The sequence below is a fragment of the Leptonychotes weddellii genome, chromosome 7, assembly GCF_054177405.1.
Source record: "Leptonychotes weddellii isolate Sample4059 chromosome 7, ASM5417740v2, whole genome shotgun sequence".
In the NCBI taxonomy this organism is placed as follows: domain Eukaryota; kingdom Metazoa; phylum Chordata; class Mammalia; order Carnivora; family Phocidae; genus Leptonychotes; species Leptonychotes weddellii.
In genome coordinates this window covers 110610907-110631788 of record NC_138375.1, presented here as the reverse complement: position 1 = coordinate 110631788, position 20882 = coordinate 110610907, and the positions used below count along the sequence as shown (strand labels likewise).

Sequence of the window (20882 nt, the reverse complement as noted above, 5' to 3'; positions counted from 1 at the left end):
ATTTCAGTCTTGACTCTACCACTTACTTTCCATGGCTCCTGGAGCGGGTGTCTGCATCTCTCTGAAGCCTGCTTTTAATCCCTATGAAGAGGAGAATAAGGCACTCACTGAGACTTTGCCAGGTTTGTTTATTGGTGTATACTTCCTGTCAATAAGAGAGGCAGCTGGAAGATGTATGCAAATGGACAGACTATTGCAAATGTAAGCTTCATCTAAGCAAGGATTTTCTAAATCTGTTGTTTATTCCTACGTCCCCAAAGTTTAGGATAGTCCCTGGCACATGGTAGGCATGTAGCAAATGTATTGAATGAATATGTGGACTTAATGTTGCCCTGAGTTCTTATGCTTCACATGTCATATGCTGAATTATTATTATCGGTCCATTTTATAAATATAAATGCCAATGGACATAACGGTTGAGTATTTCAGGGCTATTCTTCAGAGCCGTTGATGGGAATTTCATGGCCGAACTCCACTGAGTCATCGCCTAAGAGAAAAATGTGTTTTACTCCAGGACTGAGATCCTCAGATCATTATCTGAATACCAGGCCACTTGAGGAATCAGCGCCTCAAAAAGTCACAATTAAAAACGCAGGCATTTATGTGATGCTTCTTGAGAACTCAAGGTGTGCTGTACAAACATTTAAAGCATTAAGTGCTCCCGGAAGCCCTTTCCTCAGAAGTAACACTTCCAGAGAGGAGAGTGCATTTAGGTAAAACCAATGGCAGGTTTTATGCCAGATCTCAACAAGGCTCAGCCTCTGAGTGCTGAAAATTTGCTCCCCATCGGATGCAACTTTCCTGGAAATACAGGAGAAGATAGATTGACTCCCAACTTGATTCAGCGTTAACCTATTGGACTGTTGTATTACTTGTGCCGTGGGCTTGTGGTTCGGGTATCGGTGGCCTACAGGGGTCAGCTGTGTTTTTTGTTTGCTGGGCATCCGTTTCCTAATTATGGTAACTAAACTTCACTTTTCCTAGGGAAGCCATTCCTTGCGCACTTTCAACTGTAGGATTTGGTGGTGCCTCACCTCACACCCAGCTCCAGGGGAAACCATGGAAGGAGCCAAGGTATCACATCTCATGGCTCCAACCACACATTCAGAAAAAAGCAAGTTACCGAAAGCCAAGGCAAACACTAGGACCTGGAGCTTTTCTTAAGACTGTTGGGAAAGAGAATGCCTTTTGTTTGCTGGGACTTTCTGCTGTGAGAATGTAATTCTGACGCTGCCAGAGGCACTACTTGAGATGCCGAGAAAAGAGAGCTGAGCCAGAGAAAGCAGGAGAGGAGAGTCCTGGTGACAGTGTTTGAGTGACTGGATCCAGCCACGCCTGAAACTCACTTTTGAATTTTTGGTTTCATGAGCCAATAAATAAAATCTCTCTCCTTCTTTCTTAAACCACTTTGAATAGCATTTTAGTCAATTGCAGTGGAGATGTTCGTAACTAGCAAATTAGAATTTAAAAATGTAGATCAGAAGAAGAGGCACAAAACTGCGAGATCCATTGCTCAGATGAAAACCGAAACCTTGAACCAAGGCCAGAAGCAAACTGATGAGTTTGCCTCTTTTCCTTGACCTGGACCTCAAATTCCGTTAGACTCTGGCAGAGCAGTGAGCTAAGAAAGAGAAGCAGCAGCATAATTGTTTGTTTCATTTCTTTAATACCCTGACACAATACAAGAATCCAGTCATTCTCTTCTGGAGTTGGTGCTTGTGTTGGCCACATTCATTGGCTTTGTTTCACATGTGTTCATTTGTCTGCTTCCATAAATAGAAGATACTGAAATAAGCCAGAGGCCAGGTCTTAGTGGACCTCTCCAGTGCTTTAAAACTCTCTGGACTTGGGGCGCCTGGGTGGCTCAGTCAGTTAAGCATCTGCTTTCGGCTCAGGTCATGATCCCAGCGAGCCCCGCATCGGGCTCCTTGCTCAGTAGGGAGCCTGCTTCTCCCTCTACCTGCCGCTCCCCCTGCTTGTGCTCTCTCTCTCTCTCTCTGTCAAATAAATAAAATCTTAAAAAAAAAAAAAACTCTTTGGACTTGACCTAGAGGAGTTTCACTAGTGTTTGCCATTGAGCCAGGGAGTTCCAGAAAGATGTCCAACTTGCGCAGCACCTAGAGGAGTCCGTTTAGTAGAGTTACTGAGTGCTTCTGTGCCAGGCTCCAACTTCCACACCGCTATGAGCAAGTGATGGCAGGCTTTCTCTTTTTGAGGAAGGCTTGTTTCCAGTCCCTGACCCTTTGGGGCTGCACGTGTGTTGTGACCCGCCCTTTCCCTTTTGACCGGCCTAAACTCTGCTGCCCAGAGATTCTTTACAAAAGACTGCCCCCCGTTCTCATTTCCCATTCCCAGGAGCGTCACGGGTTCCCTGTAGGTTTCATATTGAATCTATACTCTTCTTAGCCTTTAATAAAACAAATGCCGAGACTAAAAGCTCACAGTTTGGAGCTTTATGGAATGCTGGCACTATTTTTTTTTTTCCAGATGAGGAAACGAAGGCACAAAGAGGTCAAGTAACTTGCTCAAGTCACATGGCCAATAAGTGATGGAGTCCGAATGCAGCCCTGTCACTCCAGCTCCAGACTCCATCTTCCTACCAGAAGGTTCTGCTATCTCCAGAGCTCTTCCACAACCTGTGCTGTCTCTTACCTTGTTCTTCACAACTCTACAATTTCCGCAGTCCACTTAGGCTGGTCTTATGGTTATGCCTACTGTTCTCTGATTTTGTTGTCTTTGCTTATTTGTTTAGTCATTCATTCATTCACTCGCTCAGCACATATATACCGAGAATGCTCTCTTTTCTCCCACTTCTCCAAATCCTGCCTTTCCAGGCTCTGCTCCACACCCTTCCTTTCGTGCATCCCACCTTAGCCAGTGTGGCATGGCCTCCCTTTCAGGAGTTCTGGGGACACAGGAGGGCATGACAACATCGTTGAGCATTCAGTTTCACAGAGGCCTTACCGGGTCTCATGCTCTCTGGCTTTTCCACCAGGAGGCAGATGCCTGGAAGAGGAGTTAAGGGAGCACCTCTCCTTTTGTAGCCATCACAGCTTTGAGTGCACATTAGCCATCCAAGAAACATTCTTTCATCGAATTGTTGAGTGAACAAACGGGATCCAATGAAAATACGATGGTTTTTAAAATGGCCTTGTGAAGGGGCGCCTGGCTGGCTCAGTGGATAGAGCATGTGACGCTTGATCTCAGGTTTGTGAGTTTAAGCCCCATGTTGGGCGTAGAGCTTACTTCAAAAAAAAAAACAAAAAGTGAGATAAAATGGTCTTGGGAAAAATCATGAATCTGGATTCTTCCTTTCAACAAGACTTCATGTAAAGTTTATGAGGTAGGTGTTATTATCCCTATTTTATAGATAAGATTGAAGCTCAGAGAAAGTGGGTAAGTTGGCCACATTCATAAAATGGATACATCTCAGAGCACAGAATACCCAACCACTGCATCCTGCTGTCTCTGCAGTCCTTAGATGGTTCTCATGAATTCACGTATGTGGAAAATCCATTGCAGCTTCTGTGGCTAATGAACTTCTACAGAAAATATGCTTTGTCAGGGTCTTCTACACAGACATTTTTCTTTATTTCCAGAAATGGAAGGAAACTCACTGCTGTTGTGAAGAAACTTGGTGAAACTCCAGCAACTTCTACCACTGGCCCGCTGCTGAGTCCTGGGCTAGAAAAGAACCAAGTGGGATGTGCAACCTGGCCATGTCTCTCGGGTTCTTGGCTGCTGCCGGCAACATTCTCTGGGTTTGTACTCACATGAGAGCACTCCTTCACTATGGACGTGGAAGTGGATGTGGGAGTGGGAAATGTTCTCTTTTTCTTTTGTTAGTTATGCCCTCTCAATCCCAACGGGCTCAGTAAAAGGGGAGTGGGCAGGGACTATACCGAAAATATAACTCATCATCGCTTCTTCCCCAGCACAGCCCCCATTTGTCCCAACTATCATGAGAAGCTCTCCTCCCTTTCAAGGCAGTTATCCCTGCCTTACACCCCCTTCCTCACCTTGTCCTGACCTCATTAGAACCTTAGAGGTGTATGCTTGCCTGAAGGGCCTAGAAAAATTTCCTGCCAAAAAGTCTTAATGTCAGAGTATGGTCCCTGGTCTTCCTTCTTCTTCTTCTTCTTCTTTTTTTTTTTTTTTTAAGATTTATTTATTTATTTGAGATAGAGAGAGAATGAGAGAGCATGAAAGGGGGGAGGGTCAGAGGGGGAAGCAGACGCCCTGCTGAGCTGGGAGCTGGATGTGGGACTCAGTCCTGGGACTCCAGGATCATGACCTGAGCCGAAGGCAGTTGCTTAACCAACTGAGCCACCCAGGCGCCCCTCTGGTCTTCCTTCTGCATCAGTGTTCTGTAAAGGGTGGATCTTGCCCCTGATGGTCCAAATATGGTTTTGGGGTGTGCGTGAGTGACCTTCATTCCTCAGAGGCTAAGAAGCAATGCTGTATTGCCCTGCCAACCTTAGAAGGACACCATAACCCCTCGGCACCCCTTCCTGGGTCTCTCTTTATCTTGCCCTCCCTTTCAGGAATGTGTCCCCAAACCACTGCTGCTTCTCCTTTCTCTCCAATCCCTTCTCTGTCTTGGCTCCCAGCGTGTTTCCCCTCTACCATATCCCTCAAACCTCATTCGGGCTCAATTCTTCCCCCACCCTCCCTGACCTCCACGTGGAGTTCCCCTCTTCAGATCTGCCATACAACCTAGGTCTCCCTGCCCCTGCCCTGCTCCCAGCATCTTCCTGCCCACTAATCTCTACCCCTTGGGACCTTGGGTTCATGTTTTCAGTATCTTTTATTAGTACAGCTAATACTTCATGTCTGAAGCCATGATTCTTCTCTACCTTTCACAACTGTCTTTTTTTTTTCTTTAAAGATTTTATTTATTTGAGAGAGAAAGAGGGTGTGTGCGCGAGAGAGCAAAAGCAGGGGGAGCAGCAGAGGGAGAGGGAGAAGCAGACTCGGGGCTCGATCCCAGGATCCTGGGATCATGACCGGAGTGGAAGGCAGCTGCTCAACCAACTGAGCCACCCAGGTACCCCTCACAACTGTTATTTTTCCCATCTGTATGTGTTTCTTTTAAAAATAAACGTATAAAGATAAAAAAGTATCACTTAAATAGTAAATAGTAAACAGTACAGGTGGTACTTTGAAATGAGACACACTACCCATCATCTCATCTTCAAAGATCATGTCTCAGTCAGCTGGGCATTGCCAATCAGCTAGGCAACGCCAAAAGGTGCTCACTGGAAACGGATTATAAGATAATTTATCTTTTAAATAAAAAAATTCAATCGAGGAAATTTACAGGTCTAACTGGCTTTAATAAATGATTCCTAAATCAGGCAGCATCCCATCTACCTAGTAGAGGGGAGTTGTACAAAATGGAAGGGTTTTTTTTTTTTTTTAATAGGAGGGAGGTTGGAGCAAGGAAGTTATTAGCAAAAGAAAAGAAAGGATTTTGCCCTTAGGGGTAGAGTGGAGCGCTTCCTATAACGCAGATCACCCCACCTTCCTTTGAGGGTTTAGAGAGCACCAAGTGACAGATTGCCTCAGTGGTGCTTATCAGGAAATTCCTGACTACATTTCTGGCAAAGGTTGAAACTGCAGTTAGGTTGTGTTATTAAGCCTCGGCTTGGTGACTTGGCCAAAGTGACACCTGGCCAAAGTAACACCGTTTGGGGCCTATGGTTTTTCTTTTTGACAGGTCTAAAATCCCATAGTTTGAGAGGGAAGGACAATATATATGAAGCCTCCATAGCAGTGTGGGGAATAAGAGAGTAAAACTTTTTTTTTTTTAAAGGAAGGAAGGAGAGGCTTTATTTAAGATTTTATTTATTTATTTGACAGAGAAGGAGAGAGAGAGAGCACACGAGCAGGGGGAGGGCAGAGGCAGAGGGAGAAGCAGACTCCCCCGCTGAGCAGGGAGCCCGATGCGGGACTCGATCCCAGGACCCTGCCATCATGACCTGAGTGGAAGGCAGACGCTCAACCGACTGAGCCACCCAGGCGCCCAAGAGAGTAAAACTTAAATGAAATTCAATCAGCAAGAAGCCAAGGGAGGAGATAAAAAGTGGTTCTCAAACTGGGACCTCCGTGGGATGTTAAATTCTCACTTTGAAGCTGATGGTCTACACCAGTCACAGAGGTCAAGGTCCTCCCCATAGCAAGCAAGGGGAGGACCTTAGAGAAAAATCAGTTTCTTAAAATGAGGAACAAAAAATCTTTGCAAGTAGGACTCGCAGGTTTTTCCTCGACTTTGCTCTGGGAGTGTTTCCGTCATTTCTCTCGCTGTTGGAACAAAAGAAGACCTTTAGGACGGGAAGTCTGGGCCTGGGCCCGAATGAATGAGGTCTGACTACGTTCTCTAGCAAAGGCTGCACTACTTACGGTGACGTTTATGAGGAGAAGTTGCCAGGGAGCAGTCCAGTTAGCCACGGCCCCAGTCCTCTCAGGTACAGCTCGGGAACTAAACCCCCGAACTGTGTGGGTCTAGTCCAAGAAGACACCAGGAGGAGCGGCCTACAGCGAACCCTGGCTGAGCGGGATGCAGCGGGGACACAGGGCCTGCCTTCCAGGCACCTGCACCAGCGGCGAGGGGGTACCATCTGGAGTCTTGGCGAACTGATCCGACCTGAAACGAGCGCCTGTTGGCAGTCTCAGGTCCACCCCAGCCCAGAGGCTGGCGCACGGAAGCCAGACGCCCACCTCCGCTTCCCGACTAGCCGACTGACCCGGAGCCCTCCCGGAGGCGCCCGGCGGCCTGCCGGCTCGGGGTGGGGCTCGTGCTGTGACGCCGCCCCCCGCCTCGCCCCGCCCCGCGCGCGTTGCCCGGGTGATCAGGTGACTCGGAGCTCGCGGCGCTCACGGCAGCCGTGACGTCAGGCGCGCCGCAGCTTTTCTCTCTGCCAGGGGCAGGTGCGCTGCATCTGGTGCGGTCTCATCTAGTCGGATCAGATCTCTACCAAACCGGTGCCCTACGGGTTCGAGAAGAGGAGAGGTGAGTCGGGGCGGACGCAGGCCCAGCCCAGCTGGAACCGGGGAGCGGGTACGGCGCGGGCAGGGCCCTTCGGAGGTTTGGCGCGCCAGCGAGCTCCCCAAGGAGCACCCCTAGAGCGGCAGGCACCGGGACGGGATGGACCGACTTAGGATGGGGTGTGCGCGGCCTCCGGGGAGGGGCCGGGAGCCGGCCCAAAGCCCGCCCGGGAGCCCCGCGGCTGTTCATCCGGTTCTGGGTCGCCGCGCCGCTCCTGGAGGCTGGGAGGCTGGGAGGCTGGGAGGGTGGAGATTCTGCGCCGCCCGGCCGGCCGGCCTCTGGGCCGTGGTCTGAAGGGGCTCCGCGTTTCAGCGGGTCTCGCCACGCCCGGATTCGGCGTGCTGCGAGCGGGGCTCGCCACACCCGGTCCTGGGGGACTTGTGCGGGAGGCTTCTGCGGCTCTTCGCCTTGGGCTGCGATTTCTGAGGCGCTGCCGGGGGCCGGGAGGCCGCTCGGGAGCCCCACGGGTGGGAGCAGAGGCCGGGGTGTTCAGAGAAGGTGTTGGGGGGTGATTGGGATCTCAGTGGACCTGTTGGTGTAGGTGAAATCTGAGTGGAGTCCTGAGGGGTGGGGACTAATGTCCCCGCAGCGGTTGGGGGTTGGAAGAATAGAGGGAGGGAAAGAGGACCTCCGCGGAAGGAGACCGTGAGCCTTGTGCTGGAGGTAAAGGAAAGACGATTGTTGGGTGGGTGACTGGACCGAGGGCTAGGGCTGTTTTGGGAAAAAAAGTTTGGAGAATTAGGTTAGGGCTGGTTAGGAAGAACTCTTTTTGAGTGCCCAGCTGGGGCTTTTGTGCTGTGGGGAGCCACTGAATCGTGGGCTGGATTGAGGTAGGGGGAACGCTGGAATGGGGAGACACTGAGGAGGCTGTTGGGACAGCCTGGGAAAGAGGGGACAACGCCTAGAACTCTGGTCTGATGGGATTCTGCGACCCCTGCTTATTAAAAATATAACGAGGACGCAGGCAGCTAGGTGCCATTGTTAGATTAAAAAATCCTTGTCAGAAAAAGGAAGCACCCAGCTGCAGCTCATTTTCTTACTGCCTTTTTTTTTTTTTTGGTAATTCCTATACCAAAGGTGGGGCTCGAACTTAAAACTCCCAGATCAAGAGTTGCACCTCTACTGACTGAGCTAGCTTTGTCCACCTCTTGTCACTTTTGACTGGATTTAATGTCTACCTGTGAGCTTTCCCCCCCTCAGTAAGCACGGAGGTTGTACTGTCCACAGAACTTGGCCTTCAGAAGTTTCAGAGTGTCTTAAAAACACTCATTATCCCCAAAGTGAAAGCCAAATGCCAAGTGATTGGTAGGAGAGTTAATGGGGGCAAATTATTAAAGGATAATCAATGCCCAAAACATGAATATGGAACATTGGGGAAACTGAAAGGAGGCTCATGTTTTTTGTTAATTGCAGAACTAAGAGGGCCCTTCCCCTTGTGGGCTTCTCAGCTTAAGGCTGTTTAAGTGTTAATTGGCCATTTGTCTTACCTTCCTGAGAAACAAGTGGGTTTTTTAAAATTAATTAATTAATTAGACAGAAAAAGGGATAGCAAGAGAGAGAGCGCGTGCACAAGCGGGGAGCGCCAGGCAGAGGGAGAGGGAGAAACAGGCTCCCCACTGAGCAAGGAGCCTGATGTAGGGCTCAATCCCTGGACCCTGGCATGACCTGAGTGGAAGGCAGATGCCTAACTGACCGAGCCACCCAGGCACCCCCAAGTTTTTGTTTTTTGTTTTTAAGAGAGAGAATGCGAGTGGGGTAGGAGGGGCAGAGAGAGAGGGAGAGAGAGAATCTCAAGCAAGCTCCAGGCGGAGCTCCATGCGGGGCTTGTTCCTGTGACCCTGAAATCATGACCTGAAGAAATCAAGAGTCAGATGCTTAACCGACTGAGCCACCCAGGCCTCCCTAGAAACAGGAAATTTTGATTATTTAAGAGTAATGATTTGCTGATTTATGGTTTTTTCACAGGTCTGGAATTTGCTGATTCTGTGACCTTAAGAAAAAACAAAACAAAACACTGCTGTCCATTTTATACTGAACCTTAGCAATTTATGTTTTCTGGGAGGATGTGAAATGGCTGAACCTTCCCACCAGTTTGTTTTATGTTTGCTGCAGAAAATAGAATTGGACCTCTAGGGATCCTGTACAGTAAAAGGTAGTTTAGGGAACTGCCGAGAACTTGGAAAGGTGGCCGCAGCTGGTTTGTGCGGCGCAGACCAGCAAAGCGCTCAAGGGAGGGCAAATCCAGGGGGGTGGCACTTGGGGAAAATGAACCTCCCTTTAGACCAGTGAGGCCATTCTCTGTAAAATAAGTGTTACAATAGGTCACCTGAGCAATGGGCATTTACCACACGTTACTACTTCCTGAAGAGTTGTTCCTCAGAGTAAGTGCTAGGGCTTGTTATGATGGTAATTTTTAAGGGTCTTTGCAGGAGTCGAATAATATTTAGAATCTCTGGAGGTTAGGTTTCTTGGCCACATTTAAGAAGAATTGTTAATCATTTTCTAAATCTCTTCGGAAGTATTTGAGCCAGCCAACTAATCATGCTTCCTTTAGAAAGAAACGGCCCCCCCCCATCCCCCCCTCCCCCAAACACTATAACTATGTGCTGTCAGCGCCATTAAGTAGGGCAAGAGTTTTGGGAAATTTTCTACCCCACAAGTTTTCCCATTGGTAGAGAATATGACTTCATTGTCAGGAAAAATATTTTCGTGTGTTTCCCTAAACATAAGTATGGTACACACCAGGGCTGGCTGTTCTGTGTTGAGGAACAGGAATGCTCTCCGTTAAGGGGCTAGGAGCCAGGGTGAAAGGCAGGCCTGGGGTACAGGCCAGAGACTGAGCCAGGGAGAATTCTCAGCCTTGGCCTTTGTCACCCAAGGCCCTGGGCAGGGCTCTCCTTTCTTGGGAGAGAAACATTGCTCGACCTTGAAACGGGGTCAGGACTCCCTTCCCAGAAGTACCAAGGAGAATTCATGAGAGGCTTATATGAAATTTGAGTTCCTCCAAAGCTGAATCTTTTAATTCTTGGATGAATGGTGTATTTTGACATGTAGTAAAGTAAAAAAGAGATGGACATTCTAAATTTTTGTGAAAGCAGACTCTAAGGTGTTCTGTTGTTTTTTTTTCTGGGGTATTTGGGCTTGGTTATCGATAAGCCTATAATCAAGATCTGGAGGCCTGAGGGTAAATGCATGTTTGTGTTTCATAAGGAAGTCATTTCAGATGGTTCCTGACTCTTTCTTGGTTCTCTTAGAGTCCCTAGAGTAAGCCGGTAACTTAGCCAGGTGTGGAGCTTTCTGGAGCTTTCTACCCAGTATCCTTTCAACTCTAAAGGAGTTATTATGCTCATCAGAGGTAAAAGTGGATAATAATGCTTCCTAAATTAAATGAGGAATAAATAGTCATCTTTTAAAAATTCCTGTATCCTATGTCAGTCCACCAGTCCTGCTACTCAGATAGGTGTTTACTGATGTGCCCAGGAACTCTACAGAACTACAATATCCATCTCTTAGGCTTCTGTCATTTGTTGGCTAGGCATGGTTTTCACATGAGGGAATTCTGATGGGAGAGGCTTCTTGTTTTTCTCAGGCAGCGCTGAGTTACAGGCCTCCAAGCTCCCAGCGCTTGGCCAAGGCTAATTGGCTTGGCTATAAAGTGGGAGTCAGCAATTAAACAGCAGTATAGAAGCCAGGGGATTGGGCATGAGTTGACCCTCCAGCCAAAAAGGTTCACACCACTTCGTGCACTATTTACAAAGGACTCTTCAAAAGGAAGTGAACTTGGAATGATTTCTTATGTAGTTTTTAGGAGACATAGGTGGAATATTAGTATTGATTTAGGCCTCAGAACCAGACTTCGGAAACTGGATGGGCCCTCACTTCTAAAGCAGAGGAGACGAATGGTTTGAATCCAGTCTCTATGGACATTAAGCCTGTGGTATGACTTTGCCAAAAACAAGGGATGATTTATGTTTTTGTGAAGCCTTTCAATTAAATGGTTTAAGGCAGTGTTGGTAGTCATGGTGGGAGGAGAGTTTGATCTACCTGAATTTACTCATTGGGGAATAATGCTATATTCATACTGCCTATCATTAGTTTTCCGATTTATGCTAAAGAATCATTAGTCGGCCCCAGAGAGTTGGCCCAGAAAATACATCATTACTGAGAACTATCAGACCACATGGTCTCATTGTTCAAAGAAAGCTAGTAATGGGGAACAATTAACTGCAAAGTTATTTGGGAAGAAGATGACCTGGGAAGAGGTGCCAGACTTCTGCCACATTAATTTTTTTTTTTTTTTTTTTTTTTTTTTAAGTAGGCTCCACACCCAGCATGGAGCCCAGTGTGGGGCTTGAACTCACAACCCTGAGATCAAGACCTGAGCTGAAATTCAGAGTCAGACGCTTAACCAACTGAACCACCCAGGCACCCCTGACACATTACATTTTTCATGCTGTGCACAGTGCTTTACCAGTCAGCTTTCACTGTCGGAACCTTGGGCGGGATCATTCGGGGGGCATATGTCAGCGCAAAACCTCAAGATCAAGAGTAGCGTGTTCCATTGACTCAGCCACCCAGGGGCTCTATCCGTATCTTGCCTATTGTAAATAATGCTGTAATAAACATAGGGCGCATATAGCCTTTTGAATTAGTTTGTTTTTGTTGGGTAAATATCCAGTGGTGAAATTACTGGATCATATGGTAATCCTATTTTTAACTTTTTGAGGAACCTCCATACTGGTTTTCAGAGTGGTGCACCAGTTTGCATTCCCACTAACAATGCACGAGGGCTCCTTTCAACATCCTCACCAACACTTGTTATTTCTTGTCCTGGTTTTTTTTTTTTTTTTTTAAGATTTTATTTATTTGACAGAGAGAGAATGAGAGAGAGAGAGCACATGAGTGGGGGGAGGGTCAGAGGGAGAAGCAGACTCCCTGCCGAGCAGGGAGCCCGATGCGTGACTCGATCCCGGGACTCCAGGATCATGACCTGAGCCGAAGGCAGTTGCTTAACCAACTGAGCCACCCAGGCGCCCGTGTTTTTTGTTTTTGATTATTTCTTGTCTTTGACTCTAGCCATTCTGATGAGTGTAAGGTGCTACGTCATTGTGGTTTTGATTTGCATTTTCCTCATAATGAGTGATGTTGAGCATCTCTTGAAGTGTCTGTTGGTCATCTGTATGTCTTCTTTGGAAAAATGTCTCTTTAGGTCCTCTGCTCACTTTTTTAATTGGATTTGTTTTTCTGGTGTTGAGTTGTATAAGATCCTGTGTGTGTGTGTGTGTTTTTTTTTTAAGATCTTTATGTATTTTGAATATTAACCCCTTAATCGGATCAGTCATTTGCAAATATCTTTTCCTTTTCAGTAGTTTTTATTGATGGTTTCTTTCACCTGCAAAAGCTTCTTATTTTGTTGTAGTCCCAATACTTTAATTTTGCTTTTGTTTTGCTTGCCTGAGGAGACTATCAAGAATGTCAGAGAAATTACTACCTATGTTTTGTTTTAGGAGTTTTATGGTTTCAGGTCTCACATTTAAATCTTTAATCCATTTTGAGTATTTTTGTGTATGCTAAGAGAGTGGTCCAGTTTCATTCTTTTGCATGTAGCTGCCCATTTTTCCCAGCACCATTCGTTGAAGAGACTGTCTTTTCCCCATTGTATATTCTCGCCTCCTTTGTTGTAAATTAATTGACCATATAAGCATGGGTTTATTTCTGGGCGGATGCAGCTTTTTTTTTTTTTTTTTAAACTCATCAGTGCCCTCCACTACTTTGAGCCCCTTGTCTTCCTCATATATTGTAGCTCTTTGTGGATGTTACTGACAGAAATCTGGAGTTACCTGGCATTTGCTTTTTTGAACCTTGGTTGGCCTTATTGCCTTTGCTCTAAAAGTCCAATGAAGATGAAGAAAGGAGGGGAGACCTCACTGCTTGGGGCAGCTGTGGTCTCTTAGGGTGGCCCACACGGGCACAATGGTAGGCAGCAGTGACTCTTGCTGGTGTGAAGTGACTTTGTCTCTCGCCCATGAAGAGGCGCCCCCGCCGCGCCAACTGGGCTGCTGCTCTTCTCCGAGGGTCAGGAGAGCGTGCTAATGGCCGAGCAGAGCCCCGGCTGGCCTGGGAGCCGGCAGGAGCCAGGAGTGCTTAAATTGCCAGCGCATTAAGCGGTAGGGGCCTCTTTCTGAGCCATCGGGATTTCAAGTTTCCAACGAAGCCTAATCTAATGCTCTGGGAGGGGGCAGGGGAGCCAGTCTTTCAGGGGCTGTGCTGGTGGGGGACCTGGCCTGGGAAGTGGCCTTATCAGGCTTGTTGGGAGGGATGGACCTGTCCCTTTCTAGTGTGTCCTCTCAACTTGGCAGGGGGCAGAGTTGGGTCCTTCTCCTCTCTGTGCTCTAACCTATCCTTTCATGTCCCCAACTCACTTTCTGTGTTAATAGCCTTCTTCCCTTTTTCTGTCCCTTCTGTTCACTGCTGCTTTCTCTTTCCCTGCTCCCTCTTGCTGGGCCTCATTTTCTCTTCCATTGTCACTTTGAGGGCTGGCTGTTTGAAGTTCCAGAGTTACAATGCTGTCCCATATGTCCCAGTGACTAGGTGTAATTCAGAGGTCCCCAACCTTTTTTTCTGAGGAGGAGCCAACCTTCACTTCCCCACTGGCTCTCAGATAACATCCGAGCTGGGTTACTGACCAGAGTCCCCGAGCTGAGTGGTTGGATGAGGCTGGAGGTGTCTTTCTCCCAACTAGGGGTCCCAGTGGTGTGGGGAGGGGGAAGGTGGTCAGGATTTGCTAGCATTATAGGGAGCTGTCAGACAAACTGAGGTCCACCATTAGGGAGTCCTTCCAGAAGCCGGAGGCAGAAGTCAGTCCTTTATCCAGGCAGACCTGTGGTTTCTGCAGAGGACCATACAAGACTAATAAAGGCTGGAAAAGGGGCCCTTGGTGAGGTGGTCTTGGAACCCATGAGACTGTTTGCAACTGTCGATCCTGGTCTGGAGCTGGGGTTTTCCAGGTGGTGACTAGAACAAAATGTTTTCTCAGTGGTAAAAGTTAGATAGTTGTTGGAAATGTGGCTTTCTACTTAGTGAGTTATGAAATGGATTATTTTCTCCTAAAAGCCATGTGGCAGACTTTACCCAAAGATGATCAGCAGGGGTTTTAACCTTCATTGTTAAATATGTGTGGAAATGTATATATAAAAAGAAAGTACAGTTAAATGAATAATTATATTCATTAATATAACTGTAATGTATTCAGGTTTAGAAATAGAACTTTATTTTTAAACCCAGATGGGGTAATAGAATGTGTTGTGTTGCAATTTGCTTTTTTCAGGGTCTTGGAGCCTTTCCATATTAGCACATGTAATTCTACCTCATTCTTAAGGGCCAAATAGGAATGCCATGGTTTGTAAGTTCCATGGTTTATTTATGTAACCATTCCCATATTGGTGGCCCTTTGGGATTTTATACATTGTGTGTGTGTATGTGTGTGTGCGTGATGTGTTATATAGCTATAATAAACAAATGCTGTAGTATCTGGAGAGGGTTTAAAATTGTGTGTATAAAAATTTTTTTTTTGCATACTGGAACTAGTGTTTATCTGTAAGATAAAATCCTAAAGGTGGAATTGCAGGTTCAAAGAACAGGGTGTTGGGGTGCCTGGGTGGCTCAGTCGTTGGGCGTCTGCCTTCGGCTCAGGTCATGATCCCAGGGTCCTGGGATCGAGTCCCGCGTCGGGCTCCCTGCTCGGCGGGAAGCCTGCTTCTCCCTCTCCCATTCCCCCGCTTGTGCTCCTGCTCTCACTATCTCTCTCTCTCTGTCAAATAAATAAAAAATCTTAAAAAAAAAAGAACAGGGTGTTTTTATTTATTTAAGGTTTCACTTAAAAACGTGCTTTTTTTGAAGAGTACGAAAGAAAACAGGATTGTCCCTAAGTAAAAAGAAAGGATGTTTCGGGGCGCCTGGGTGGCTCAGTTGGTTAAGCGACTGCCTTCGGCTCAGGTCATGATCCTGGAGTCCCTGGATCGAGTCCCGCATCGGGCTCCCTGCTCGGCGGGGAGTCTGCTTCTCCCTCTGACCCTCCCCCCTCTCATGTGCTTGCTCTCTCTCATTCTCTCTCTAATAAATAAATAAAATCTTTAAAAAAAAAAAAAAGAAAGGATGTTTCAGGGCACCCGGGTGGTTCAGTCGGTTAAGCATCTGCCTTTGGCTCAGGTCATGATCTTAGGGTGCTGGGATTGAGCCCCACATCTGGCCCCCTACTCAGCTGGGAGTCTGCTTCTCCTTCTGCGCCTCCCCCTGCTTGTGTGTGCACTCTCTTTCAAATAAATAAATAAAATCTTAAAAAAAAAAAAAAAGGGTGTTCTCCAAACATGAGGGAGGAATGGGATACCAATGCCTGGGCAGCTTAGATAGGCTATTTTAGTTGTTGATAGACCTTTTGATGTAGCAATTATTTTTTTAAGGACCATTTAATAAATGTTGTAGATGTTAGATTGTATAGAGCAACAGGTTTGGATCCAGCCAGAGGTTCTTCGTAGACATCTTTATACAAACAATTTTAGCAGATATGTTACCCTCTCTTGAAGGGAACTTCTCTGGATTCCCTCAAAGTCTCTAAGGCTGGAAGAATGCTAAAATCTACACACCGAGGGGCACCTGGGTGGCTCAGTCGTTAAGCGTCTGCCTTCGGCTCCGGTCATGATCTCAGGTTCCTGGGATCAAGCCCCACATCGGGCTCCCTGCTCAGCGGGAGGCCTGCTTCTCCCTCTCCCACTCCCCCTGCTTGTGTTCCTTCTCTTGCTGTGTCTCTCTCTGTCAAATAAATAAATAAAATCTTTAAAAAAAAAAAAAAAAAACTACACACCGAGTTTAATGTTGGAGGGAGGCAAGATTGATTGGCTATTCATTTCTTTCCTTCTTTTTTTTTTTTTAAAGATTTTATTTATCTGAGACAGAAAAGGGGAGGGGAGGAACAGAGGGAGAGGGAGAGAATCTCAAGCCATCTGCGCACTGAGCATGGAGCCCTACTTGGGGCTCAATCTCACGACCCTGAGATCGTGACCTGAGGTGAAACCAAGAGTTGGACAGTTGACTGAGCTGCCCAGGTACCCCAACTGTAGTCATATTTTCAAATAATGTTGAGCTACTCTGGATTAATGTGGGATGACTTTTCAGACTTTATTACTCCTAATCTAATGTATCAGGACAAGTTGAGTGTGCTTACATCTTTTTGTTAGCTTAATGTTGGAGATGGTGGCTTAAAGCAGTTACCTGAATGGCATTAGCAAAGCATATTCATAAATAGTTTGTAGGGTTTTAGGCTCCTTTGTAGTTTGTATGTCAGAAACGAAGGTCTTCATTACTCTGGGACAGTGCCTCCAGAGATGGATGGTCCACTATTACTTTTTTTCCCTTTCACGTGAGTTTTGATGCCCTTGTTCAGTGAAAGGTGCCATTTCTGAGCTCTGTGTCATTATATCCTCCACAAAGAGGCCACAAGCCAGAATACTGATACAAAAGACATGCTCTAGTATTCACTCACTGATTTTGTGAGGACAGCTCAGTGCCTAGTAGAACTCTGGCAAACAGAAGATCCTGAATGAGGTAGGGGATGGCTGATAATATTTGGGAGGTCGACACCAGAATGGGTATTTTGACGATGCTGAAGTAACATTACAGGTTATATCCTTCCAGCCTGCCCCCCAAAGAAAAGCAACTTAGGAAATGGTAACAGAGCAAAATGTGTTGGAAATGGTGAGCAAGTTACAAAATCACAGATCTTGCCCATGTTGTGATCATTGTTAACTCTAAGAGGTTCCCTACTGTTGGTGGTGTTGGGTGTGTCACTACGGTCCTTAAAAGGTAAATCCCTGGGGCGCCGGGTGGCTCAGTTGGTTAAGCGTCTGCCTTCGGCTCAGGTCATGATCCCAGCGTCCTCAGATGGAGCCCGGCGTCGGGCTCCCTGCTCCACAGGAAGCCTGCTTCTCCCTCTCCCACGCCCCCTGCTTGTGTTCCCTCTCTTGCTGTGTCTCTCTCTCTCTCTGTGTGTCAAATAAATAAATAAAATCTTAAAAAAAAAAAAAATTAAAAAAATGGTAAATCCCTGTGGTTGCTCTTCCTCGGGGCTCCTGTGTCACGCTGTCCGGGTCAGGAGTAGGTTCTTCCTAGGTGCAGGCCCATGGTTCTAGAATGCTCATTTTGTGGTTGGGGCTTTGGGGTTCTGGTTGAGGCCGCTGCTTCTCCTCTCTGCTCGTTGCACATGTGTGTCGCACAACTTCCCGTCCTAGTGGGGCCATCCAGGCAGGCTTCTTGTACCCGTTCCTGTAAAATTGCAGAACTCATTAAGGTGACCGGCCAAAGTGAATTTTGTATAGTCTGAATAGCCAAACTGTCCTCACTATACCCTAGAAATTTGGAGAACTTCCAGCATTTTCCATCTGATGCAGTAACAGACAAATGGAAACGACCGTTTCATTTTTATGGTTAGCAGTACTGAAGGGCAAGAGCAAGCCAGCTAGGGTTTGTTCTCTCATATCCCTGGGGCCAGGCTGTCTCGTCCTTCATATTGTTCAATGTTGTTTATTGGTGAATAAACAAATGATGAGATTTGCCAAGAGCATCAGACAAGCAAACATAAGTAAAGTTACGTGAATCCTTTTACAAGAGGTAATAAGTATAGAAAAGGAAGCCACAGGGGCACCTGGGTGGCTCAGTCAGTTAAGCGTCTGCCTTCAGCTCAGGTCATGATCCCAGAGTCCTGGGATCGAGTCCTACATTGGGCTCCTTGCTCAGTGGGGAGCCTGCTTCTCTCTCTCCCCCTCCCCCCTGCAAGTGATCTTTCTTTCTCTTTGTCTCTGACAAATAAATAAAATCTTTAAACAAAACAAAAAAAAGGAAGTTGCAGTGATCCTGAAAGTCTATTCTTAGCAAGGCCTTTTGTGAGCTGACGCTTGGCCTGGTCTCATCTGTCTGCTTAGGCCATAATGAACTCACAGGTTTTTGTCTCTGACCAGAGGGTGAAGGTTGAGTAGTCGGATTTCTGTTTATGCTTAACTCTCAGTGTGATAATCACTTCCTCCCAGAAGCTCTCCCTGACTTTCCTGATCTGTCGTCTTTACTTTGAGCTCCGCTGTACTAAGTGCTTCCTCTCTCTTAGCTTGGTTTCATAATTGCTGTTGTTAATGTCTGCCTCTCTCACTAGTCCCAGTAGAAGCAGTCTCTTGCTTACTTTTATCTCCATAGTGCCTAGAACCACTGGTGCTGGGTCATAGTGGGTGCTTCTGGAAGTATTTATGGAATGAACAAATGACTACGTGAACGGAATAAACCAACACGTCAGTGCTAAAATTTAATGAAAACTGTAAACCTGAGAGGACAGAGCAGCACAAAACCAGTAATTCTAAAGCTTTTTTTAGCCCAACAAACCATACCCAAAATTATGGGTACAAGAATCAAGAAAAAATGAGGGACCTAGAATATAAATCTTTTTACAAAGATCCTGTTAAAAGACCAGCTAATGAAGGAGTTAAAAAAAAAAAAAAAAGACACCAAGGGAGGTCGTTAGAGTAGATAATTTTATAAATTCTGAAGGAGTATTTATAAGGATGGAAGGATAAGCATGACTTCTGGCTTTGACGATAAGAACAGTTTCAAGGTGGGGGAAGTCTCCATGCAATCATGAGAATTTCCTTCTTTTTTTAACCCCACGTCCGGTACTCAGACAAGTGACATCTTAGTTTGAAGCAGAAAGAAGACACTTGAAGAACTTAAGTAGCTGAAGTATCTTGTGAAAAAAGAATCATAATTACAGAAATTACTGTAAAAAGCAGGGAAGAGCAGATATAAAATCAGTTACCAACAAGGGTTAGATGAGTAGTGGGAAGGGATATCGGGGTGCTGCAAGTGGGTAGATAGGAGGTCTGCAGAGGCAGGCTAGCGGTTAAGAAAAAAGTGAACAGCATGAAAATATCCAAAAGCACTAAGAGAACTTTTTTTGGACTGTATAGGTTCCCTTCTTGAAACTTTCAGAAATACAGAAGAATATAAGTAAATAACAATTGCCCATACTTGTGGCACCCAGAGAAAACCACTATAAATGTTTTTTTCCTCCTAGCCAAATTCTGTCTGCTGTTACCGTACAACTTAAAGTGTGAAAATCTTAATGTACAACTCAATGAGTTTGTAGTATTCATGTAAACATGACTCAGCTCAAGATGTAGAACATTTCCATCATTCCAGAAGGCTCCCTTTGTGCCTCTTCCAGTCAATATCTGTAGATTCCTTTTGGCTGTTCTCAAACCTCATATAAATGGAATCATACAGTGTGAAGTCTGTTGAATCTGGCTCCTTTTACTACTCGTCATCGTCTGTGAGATTCATCCACGCTGTTGCATGGAGTAATTGTTCTTTTTTATTTATTGCTGGACAGTTTTCTCTGATATATCCCATAAGCTATCTGTTTTGCTGTTGACGAACATTTGGACAGTTTCCACTTTGGGGCTATTATAAATAAAACGGCTTTGAATGTTCTTATGCACTCGTTTCACTTATACATCTGAGAGCAGAGTTGCTGGGTCATAAGGTAAATAGTGCCAAAGTCATGAATATATTATATACTTGTGAAAGTTTGATTGTTGTAGTGTTTATATACAGGCCCATGATGTAGCGTGAATTATTTTTTGTTTATAACGTTGGGGATCAAGGTTCATTTTTTTCCCCCCCTCTGCAAGAATATCCAGCACTGTTTTTTGGAAAGACTAATTTTTACTTTCTGAATTGTAGTGGTGCCTTTCTGTACAATCAGGTGACTACCGTATGGGTCTGTTGTAGGCATCTTCATTCTGTACATTAATCTAATTATGAATATTTAAAGAAAATGGGATTGGGGCTCCTGGGTGGCTCAGTAGGTTGAGCAGCTCAGGTCATGATCTCAGGGTCCTGAGATTGAGCCCCTTTCTTCCTGTCCCTCCCCGCCCCCCACGCGCTAATGCACACTTTCTCTTTCAAATAAATAAAATCTTTTAAAAAATGAAAATGGGATTATGCTGAATATATAGCTTAAAAAAATTTTTTTTTAAGTAGGTTTCATGCCCCCCTACCACGGGGCTTGAACTCCTGACTGTGAAATTGAGACCTGAGCTGAGATCAAGAGTTGGACACTTAACAAACCGAGCCACCCAGGCGCCCCTTAAAAATTTTTTTAATACTTAATACTACATCATGCTTCAAAAACCATTAAAAATGCAGAAGAACTATATAGCTGTACCATAATTTAACTTTTGGACATTTAAATTTTTTCTTCCTATTCTGTTTTGCTCTTTTATGTTGCAGACTTTACTCAGATGTCTGATAATTTCTGTCCATTCGTTTATGTATTAAGCGATAAAAAGTCAATTAGAAGTTCTGTGTGCCTGGGCTTTGCTGTGGGGTGACTGGGTGGTGAGTCATTTCTTGGAGTCTCTTCAAATACTCATATCCGTAATATTTCTTCCATGGGCACTTTTTAGTTTTTCCAGAGGAAAATTCTTCACTGTTCTCCCTTCAGGGTCAGTGCCAGGCTACCAGGTATCTTGTAATTTAAAAAATAATAACAACTGGGGCATCTGGGTGGCTCAGTCATTAAGCGTCTGCCTTCGGCTCAGGTCATGACCCCAGGGTCCTGGGATCGAGCCCCGCATTGGGCTCCCTGCTCCGCGGGAAGCCTGCTTCTCCCTCTCCCACTCCCCCTGCTTGTGTTCCCTCTCTCGCTGTGTCTCTCTGTCAAATAAATAAAATCTTCAAAAAAAAATAACAACTTTGAAAAATATTGTTCTTTCCTGTGTCTCTACTTTTTTTGAGG

The 20882-nt window shown here is 45.8% G+C and overlaps 1 protein-coding gene and 2 long non-coding RNA genes across 6 annotated transcripts in view; 1 reads left to right on the top strand and 2 right to left on the bottom strand.

Moving 5' to 3' along the window:
- PURA (purine rich element binding protein A) overlaps positions 1-5303 on the top strand; it is a 64207-nt gene extending 58904 nt beyond the window's left edge. For 2 of the 3 annotated variants that reach the window (XR_014147225.1, XR_014147223.1), the window contains exon 3: positions 3600-4872. The gene's annotated coding sequence lies outside the window, so the exon portion shown is untranslated. The other variant, XR_014147224.1, reaches the window with a different exon arrangement.
- Positions 1-20882, bottom strand: part of LOC145722453 (uncharacterized) — a 388135-nt gene that overhangs the window by 164500 nt on the left and 202753 nt on the right. The window lies entirely within an intron of this gene.
- On the bottom strand, positions 5831-7014 carry LOC145722735 (uncharacterized). The gene is made up of 2 exons (XR_014147227.1): positions 6403-7014; positions 5831-6303 (listed from the first exon to the last, which is right to left on the bottom strand). It is a non-coding gene; the product is annotated as an uncharacterized LOC145722735 (long non-coding RNA).